This window comes from Brachycentrus maculatus, unplaced genomic scaffold, assembly GCF_059751285.1.
Source record: "Brachycentrus maculatus isolate JH-2025_06_01 unplaced genomic scaffold, ASM5975128v1 h1tg000315l, whole genome shotgun sequence".
Lineage (NCBI taxonomy): Eukaryota > Metazoa > Arthropoda > Insecta > Trichoptera > Brachycentridae > Brachycentrus > Brachycentrus maculatus.
In genome coordinates, this window is record NW_028281064.1 from 1407501 (window position 1) to 1417500 (window position 10000).

A 10000-nucleotide genomic window follows, 5' to 3' on the forward strand; every position below is an offset into this window, starting at 1 on the left:
GTATGAGCTTTAAAAATAAATGCTTTGTCGTAGAATATATATTATAATAAATATCTCCATGATTTATCCACTTGCGAAACTTCATTGTAATCCTCTTCAGTATTTAATCTTCTAAATTTTACGATTCACCCATTGTCAATACATGAATGTTGTACCTACTTCAATAATCGTGATGCATGTTGCCTCACTTGTATTAGACATTCCGTAAATATAAATCTAAGCTGTTCTAATTGCACGTCGCGTCGTATGAAGGGCTTTCAAAATCCCTCATTTCACAAGCATAATACTCGTAATGTAACCATTTGGCCAAGAGGATTATTGAAAATTGAAATGAATTCACTACCGTGTTATTTTTTGACATCTCATCAAAGATGAAGAAGAACATGGAAGTCTGAGCATTTACGGGGCTGACGACCGTCATAGGCTGGTTTGAGTGATCACTTTACACACGTGTGAGATTCACCAATTCTACCCATTATTGACAACCACACTACTCAAATTCTTGGAAGTTCTATATATATGAACCAATTTAGAAACCTTGTTCTTGAATCACTAGAACTTCACAAGAGACATCTATTGGTGAGATGTAAGGAAGCTTTTTACTAAGCAGAAACTCTTATATTAGTATGTGAGGTCCGAATCCTGGATTATAATCACACACATGAGAAACGCCAGAAAATACCATTTTAATTTTTATTATTTAAGCTTATAATTTGACCAGATGATTTAATTAATCATATGAAAATAACACAACCGTGTTATTTTCATATTATTTGTCATTCTTATTTATTTGATTATTATAATATAAATACCAATCCAAAATGCCAATGATGTCAGTACCCGTTTCTGTGCGACCGATTTTAAAGTCAATTTCTGTTTTGTAAATGTATTATAATACTTCGTATAGTGATGTCGGCTAAAATATCAAACTAACGCAATCAAAGTTGATACGAGTATAACAATGTTTCTAGTATTTTAGTATCGTTTCGTAAAATAATGTAAAACGGTGTAAGATAGATGTTCGAATGGTGAAATAAGGAAAAAAGGGAAGGCAGTGATATCCATTATCGATAATAAAAAGGTTCCCCACCCCTGATCTGGTACCTACGTAGTAATTTTTGTATAATTTGTTATTAGGAAATAACCTCTCAACCGTCTTATTCATCCACGAGTTATGTTATAGTAAAAAAAAGCTCAACCAAAATTCGACTGCGTGGTAACTTGACCTTCCTCAAGACATTGCGATGGCTTTAGAAACCTGCTTGGCGCAGACGCGGGCGCGGTGTAAATATTATTGTATGGGTCGAGCAAACATAGACTACAAGTTCCTTTGTTCATACTATGCCATGACCAGCCACCGCCGGGTTGAAACTTGGATCTGGCTGACTAACTTAACACTGCCTAACTAACTATTAACACTGCCAACACTGGGACATTTCTAGATACTCGGATCTGGCTTACTAACTGAGCTAACTAACTGGATACTAATATTGCCAGTACTGGGGCACTTCTAGAAAATCGGATCTGGCTCACTAACTAAACTAAGAACTAATCCTTGTCACTGCCAACACTAGGACATTTCTAGATACTCGAATCTGGTTCACTAACTGAACTAACTGACTAACTATTAACACTGCCAACACTGGAGCATTTTTAGAAACTTGGATCTAGCTGACTAACTAAACTAAGTACTAATCTTTGTCACTGCCAACACTGGCAAACATCTAGATACTCGGATCTGGCTCACTAACTGAACTAACTAACTTACTATTTAACACTGCCAACGCTGGGGCACTTTTAGAAACTTGGATCTAGTTGACTAACTGAATTAGCTAACTACTAATCCTTGTCACTGCCAACACTGGAACACTTCTAGATACTCGGATCTGGCTCACTTACTGAACTAACTAACTAACTATTAACACTGCCAACACTGGGACACTTCTAGATACTCAGATCTGGCTTACTAACTGAACTTACTAACTGGATAGTAATATTGCTCGTACTGGGGCACATCACTGCCAACACTGGGACACTTCTAGACACTCAGATCTGGCTTAATAACTTAACTAACTAACTGGATACTAATATTGCCAGTACTGAGGAACTTCTAGAAACTTGGATCTGGCTGACTAACTGAACTAACTAATTACTAATCTCTGTTACTGCCAACACTACTCCACTTCTAGACACTCAGATCTGGCTTAGTAAGTGAACTAACTAACTGGACACTAATATTGCCCGTACTGGGGCACTTATTGAAACTTGGATCTGGCTGACTAACTGAACTAACTAAGTATTAACACTGCCAACACTGGAGCACTTTTTCGAATTTGTATTTATTTACATGGTAGTGACAGAGACATTACAAGCTTTTATGTTAAAATTAAAATATTTGAGAATCATTAAAAAAATGCTGCTTAGTTTAGGAATCAAATCATCAATAAATCTGGAGGGTAGAAATTACTTATTCCCTTTATTACTTGCCTTACTTCCCTTTATATAATATAATAAACAATCAAGTCAACACCGGAATCAGTTATGAACTAGTGAATTGAAAATCAGCCAAAATGTAAGTAAATACGACAATTTTTTTTTAAATTACTAAAACAAAATGTGTTTTTTACATTCACACATATATCTACATACAATATGATGCGCTGATTCAGAAATGATCTTAAAATTGTAACAGTATTCAAAATAATCATTAATCATTACTTTCACTCGATGAATATATTGCATAAAAAAAGAGAGAACGCAAAAAAGTACAAAGCAAAATAACGATTTTTGTACGAGGTAAAATATTTTGGTAAGCTTATACCGTTTGATACCATAAATATCAGTCCGCCTCCGTAGAGTAGCGGTTAACGAGATTCTCCAGGGTATGCTTGGCTACAATAGTTTAGAGACTAGAAGGAATGTGTATTTGATTACGCATTTTTATCGATTGTTGCGCGGTATGATCGATAATCCTGAAATTATGCGGAGCATTGGTCTCATTGGTCTGTATGTTCCCGATAGTTACCTAAGATCAGCGTCGGCATAGTTTGTTTCACATTCCTATACACAGGACCAACGTACCGTAGGAAGAGCTACCGCTAAGTTGAACAACATCTCATTGGAATTGATCTGTTCCATGTGTCTGAAGGAGTTTTCCGAAGCGAGATTCTTCTACACAAATTGAAAAATTCTTAAATTGTAAGTTTGTAATGTGTATGTTAATTGTAAATAAATAAATTGAATTGAATTAAATAACATATATATATATATATATATATATATATATATATATATATATATATATATATATATATATATATATATATAGTATATAAATATATATATATATATATATATATATATATATATATATATATATATATATATATATATATATATATATATATTATATATATATATATATATATATATATATATATATATTTTATATATATATATATATATATATATATATATATATATATATATATATATAAAATATATATATATATACATATATATATATATATATATATATATATATATATATATATATATATATATATATATATATATATATATATAATATATATATATATATATATATATATATATATATGTCCACCTCCGTAGTATAATGGTCAGCGTGTTTAGCTACCGTGCTCGAGGTCCCGGGTTCGATTCCCAGGGGGGTGAAAATAAATATTAGTGATTTTACACTGAAATATTTATTTAATATTACCCTGGACTGGTTCCTGAAGCGATCACCTTGCCCTCGTGTAAGTAATGATCAAGATAACACTGCGTCAATTTGATGCAGTGCCCTATGCACCATTGGGTGCGGATAAGGGTTATAATAAATTTTATATATATATATATATATATATATATATATATATATATATATATATATATATATATATATATATATATATATATATATATATACATATATATATATATATATATATATATATATATATATATATATATATATATATATATATTTATATATATATATATATATATATATATATATATATATATATATATATATATATATATATATATATATATATATATATATATATATATATATATATATATATTCTTATACTTAAGTGACGTTCGTGTCTTCGGAATTGCAGTGTTGTATACCCTCAACTCAAGTAGGCAGGTAAATTTTATGATATGACCTTTAAGACGCTGGTTTGTGTGGCAATGCGAATATCGAAACAACAGCTCATTACACGACGAAAGCTTGAGAGGACTACTCGTATCTTCGTAATGCATGCAGGAATGCATAGCAGACAATGGTTTAGCTAATGCAGGGTAATAATGCACCTCATTGCACATCCGAGCCATGCATTCGTGATTCAATCAAAATTGCATGCAATTATTGGAAGCCGACGTGAGTTTGAAGATTTTATATTTATGTACTTATTTCGAATCATGACCACTAAATAGAAGACATAATGTAGCAACTTTGTCATGTTTATTATTTTTCATATTTTGATACTAACATTTACAATCTACGGTGTGAAGTGATGGGGCAAGTAAACAAGGCCGCAGTCATCACAGGATGCCTGAGAAATTCTGGATGTGACAAAAAATTTGAATTGAAATATAGTATTTTGTTTGTGACATATGTGACCGAATGCAGAGCAGACACCACAGTAACAAAAAAAAACTCGCTAATAGTGTCAGAAATGAAGACTTTAGGAGTATATTTGCCCAAAAGTCTAAGAGATAGAATAAGGAACACCGGGATTAAAGAAATTTGCGAGATCGAAGATGTCGTTAGGTGGGAAAGGCAATGTAAAAGACAACGGTATGCGCATGTGAAGAGAATGAAACCATCTAGATTCCGTCACATTGCACTGAACGACCAACCTCAAGGTGGACGACTCCCGAAGGGATGGATTGACAGCTGGGAATTGACATCGCAGGAGACTTATCCCTTTTAAAAAATAGGGAACAATGCTTACAAGAAGAACTAAAAGAAGATGATGATATTAATAAATAACAAGAGTAAATGATAATAAAAATTAAAATGTAGAAAATAAGTTTGGGTGATTTAAAAAAAAAAGTATAAATAATGCAGTTAATACAAGACATGTTACTAAAACGGATTGTGTAAAATATTTTTTTGGCAATACTGTTACTTCCCTTATTATTTAAATAAAAATACCATCCGACCATGGTACAGACGTCATGTCTAAAAGTTTGGATCAATTATTCTAGTCTCCATTTCTTACTCTGTCACAGCTTGATTTATATTCCTTTCTATTCTACATCTACACAAAAGTATACATGTATACCGATAGTAGTTTTATTTTACCTGAATTATCTAAGAGCGTAAGTCTAGAAATACAGGTGTGTTGATCATTGTTATAACACATACGTTACATGATTGCTTGTTAAGTATTAATAAATAAAGTTATTTCATTATATATTCGTGCATTTGATTTTATATCCCCTTGACCTAATTTATTTACACTCCTTAAGTACAATACATTACGAATGCAAATTCCACACACAACAATGTAAGTGATATGTAATCGGATCTATTGAATTAAACTTGCAAATTAACCCAGTGTATATTGAAAATCATCTCATCTTACCAAACTTTGTTCTTTTTTAAGGTAATTTATTTAGTTTTGGTGAACCAAACGCAATTTAATTGACAATAAAATAAGACGCGGGTCGCTCGTGAACGATCGCATCTCAAAAACCCGTTCAATTATTATACATTGAGTGAGTACCGGATATCAATTTTCTGTGATACACGTTCGCCTGTTTATTGAATCACAGATTTGTTGATAAACTTTTTATATTTTTTTTATTTATACATTTTTTTTAATGTTTCGGCATTAACTTTGTGGTAAGACATGTTACAATGATTAAAGAAAACACTTGTTTTTTACCACTTGAGTTTTATTATAGACTACATGTTTCAGAAGTTAAACTTCCATCATTCAGGTCTGTATAATAACATTATATAAACCTGAATGATGGAAGTTTAACTTCTGAAACATGTAGTCTATAATAAAACTCAAGTGGTAAAAAACAAGTGTTTTCTTTAATCATTATTTATACATATAAAACAAATTATTTATTTATTTGGCAAGAATTTTGTGGAATGATATGAAAATTTAAATATAAAAATAAAACACTTGTAAAAGACATTTTTTGAGTTTATTAATGCAAACACGACTAGTTTTGAGAACTGCAAATGTTCTCATCGACTGGTAAAAATACAAACTCGTTTGTTGTACGTAAAAACGAAAAGAAAAGCTTATAAAAGAGGTCGCCAAGAAAATTTTCGAAATTAAAGTAATTTATGGATCTGTATCCACTGACGCGGATTTTCTGAACGAACGGATCTTACCCATCGCTATGAACAATCTATGATCAAATAATTGGCATAGCACAATACCATTTTTTCCCATAAAAGGACCAACTCTCACAATTATTAATTTTAATCAAAATTTTAAATATTGTCATTTATTTTTAACGTAAAGGCTTTGAAACACATTACTTCATAACTTAAAAAGGTTTAGAGAATGTTGTGTCATGTTTAAATTGATAAAAAAATCATATTACTACATAAATATTTATCTGTTTACAAAATAATGATTTTATATTTGAGTAAAAAGTGCCTCCAAACCGCAAACTATGAATATTTTTTGCAGTCAAGAACAATGAATAATCCACTAATAGCAGCTCACTTGCTCGGCTGTAACCGTCAATCGAAGGCAAACGAAAGCGTCATCAATGAAATGTCGAGGTAATATGTATTATAGAACGATCCGAATCAGAAATACAAATTTAAATGATTGTTTCGACACAATGGAGCGTCTATTGTTGTGTGAAAAAATGCGTTTGCGAAATTTATCGTAAATTTATGTGCGTTTAAACTATAATAACGAGATATGATCGATCTGATAATTCGAATAAATCGAACGTGTTACGAAGAATAATTCTCATTTGAAGGGCATAAATAATTAGATTTTTGTATTTTTAAACCTACGTTTATTTTGTTTCAAGAAGTAATTAGCATTTTTGACAACTCAACATAGATGAAGAAGAGTATGGAAGTCTGGGTATTATTAATAGAGCTTACGACCGTCATAGGATTGGTTAAGTGATCACTTTAAACACATGCAACATTCACCAATTTTACCCATGATAGACAACTACACCACTAATCTTTTGAAACTCCTAGATATCATATATTGATCAAACTCGTGACACAGTAGGTGAATTCTATTATACAATCCTACATGTGAGTTCACAACAGTGCCCAACTAATGCCCAGACTTGCCCTTACCCTACAAATGCCCACAACAGTAAGCCCTGCAAACGCCCAGACTTCCATATTCTTCTTCTTCTTTGATGAGATGTCAAAAAATAATATAAAAATCACTTGTTGTAAAGATGTCAAAAATGTAAAAAAACTCCTAAGCAGAGACAATTCAGATTTGTGAACCACTATTTGAACACACTCAAAATGTTGTAAAGTTTTTAGGCTCTGTAGCATTACATCACATTGCGCCACACTCAAAATGTTGTGAATGTATTTAACGAACAAGATAACACTGGTTTTATACGATGCAGCACCATATGCATCATTGGGCGCAGATAAGGATTTGAAGAAGAAAAAATTACTGCTATTGAATACAATTTCCTATTTTTAATGACAAGATTTATTAAATTACAGTAAATAACAGTAAGGTGTCTCTCATTTGAATGAAAATTCTGTATTTAAATTTATTTATTAAAATTATTAATTATTTATTATTAATAAATTATTAATTATTAATTAAATTAAATTAATTTTATTTAAATTTTGTATTTTATATGCTACTAGACAAAAGGATAAAATAAGACTACCATTATTGAAAAGAGCTGAGTCGCAAAATTGCTTGATGTATAAGGGTTTAAAAATGTATGATGAGATGCCTGAATGTATGAAGAATGAAAAGTGTCTGAAAGAATTTAAAAATAAATGTCTAAGTTACTGTAAGGAAATGTAAATATATAAAGATGATGTAAATGTATATAATAGTTTTTATTAGTTTTAATATAAGCTAACTTAAGAAATAAATAAAAAAAAAAAGGTTAGAAAAACTCATATTTCGTTCTCGCTATAATTTTGCAAACGTATGATGTTTGAACTTAGTTATTTACCATTTTGAAGTATTTATTATAGTCAATATGGCAAAAAACCGTCTGAAATACGACGCAATTTATTTTAAAACATACTTTGCAGCAAATGACGTGTTGCGCAAAATGCTCATCTAACATAATTATTATTTTGTATTATTTTTATTTCAATGTCTTATGAAAAAAAGAATATCAGGTTTTTGGTATGGAATTCTTAATAATAGTTAAACGTTAAAATGTATCCTGCCTTAGAAGGGATTTATTTTTGTACAGTACATTGGCATTGATTTTAATCGGAGGATAAGATGATGATTTAAATATAAAAATAAAACATTTGTATAATAAAAACTGTTTTGCATTTTCATCTGTAGTTCTCGAAACTAGTCGTGTTTATATTAACAAACTCAAAAGTGATCATTATCAAAGTTAAATATAATTGAATAAAATAAAACAAAAACAATTTAAGTCTTGACAAATACCAAAGCTTTCTGTATTTGTTTTTATACAGATGGCAATAGGTTTTGACTATAAATATTGAACTAACTATACCTGGCTACGTGATACTTTGGCTCAGTCTGGTCAAATAGACAATAAATAAAATAAAAATCACTTGTCAATATATTTTATTCCGCAATGCTTAGGAAGCTATAAAAATATTAAAAATCTATGAATGAACGATGTCAAGGAAAGCATTGAAAGTGGTAGCAGCCGTCAAGAAGCAGGCTGTCCACCATGATGTATAGTAATGCATGTGTTGCTGGTACATCCAACAGATGGCGCTGCCATTGTTTTAAAATATCTATTTAAAAAATATTTACCTGTCACTGGCAAAAAAAAAACAGTCAGAAGTTTGTAAAAACAAGCGCGTATTCAAATGAAACGTGTTGGAATTTCAAATCAATCGGTGAATTACTTTTAAAATATTTGATAATCATGCGGAATCCATGCAAACACGTGTCATAATAGATTTTATGAAATAGTGGTATTTATTAGTTAAAAATCCAAGTAAAAATGGATATTTATTACCACAATGTGACTGCCGATTCAATCAATGAAAATACTTAAAAAGGTTTAAGATTACCAACACACCAATACATTTTTTTGTATGTATTAATTTGAAATCAAACACAGATTTTTTGAGTCCACTAAGTTGACTCAGTAGACTCAAACAATCTGTGTTTGATTTAAAATATTAATTTTATTTTAGTATTAACATAAATTAAAATGGAGTTCTACAAATTAAACGCCAAATCAATTATTAAATTTTAATTTTTATTTATTTATTTAAATTCCAAACCTCGAGCTATCAAATAAATACATAAAAATTTAGATTTTTCCATAATAATATTGGATACTTCAGTATTCAGTATATAGCGCCATTTTCGTAAAATACTACGCCAAGGGCAGTTAACGCTTATAGAATAAAATGTTCTTTTTGTATGTCAATAATCGAGAACGAAAAAAGAATATTATTCAAAACGTATTTCATATTATAAAAGTAATTAGGATAGGTTCATTATTGACTTATCTTTTGTACTCGTAGTATCTTTTGTACTTATTTTTTGTCCTACAAAATATATCTGACTATTTCAGTCACCGCTTAGTAAAGCCGAAATTAACTATTATTTATACTATTATTATTACTTTTGGAAAGTCTGCCTCCGTAGTGTAATGCTAAGCACTCTTGGGTACCGTTCTGGAGGTCCCGGGTTTAATTTAATTCCCAGGGGGGGAGGTTTCAAATAAATATAAGTGATTTTTTAACTCTACTATTTATTCAATATAACTATGGACTGGTAATATTACCCTGAAGCGATGGGCTGCTCACCTT

At 30.4% G+C, this 10000-nt stretch overlaps 1 protein-coding gene across 1 annotated transcript in view; it reads right to left on the minus strand.

Annotated features, from left to right (window-relative positions):
- Positions 1–10000, minus strand: part of LOC148304468 (uncharacterized) — an 85580-nt gene that overhangs the window by 32008 nt on the left and 43572 nt on the right. The window lies entirely within an intron of this gene.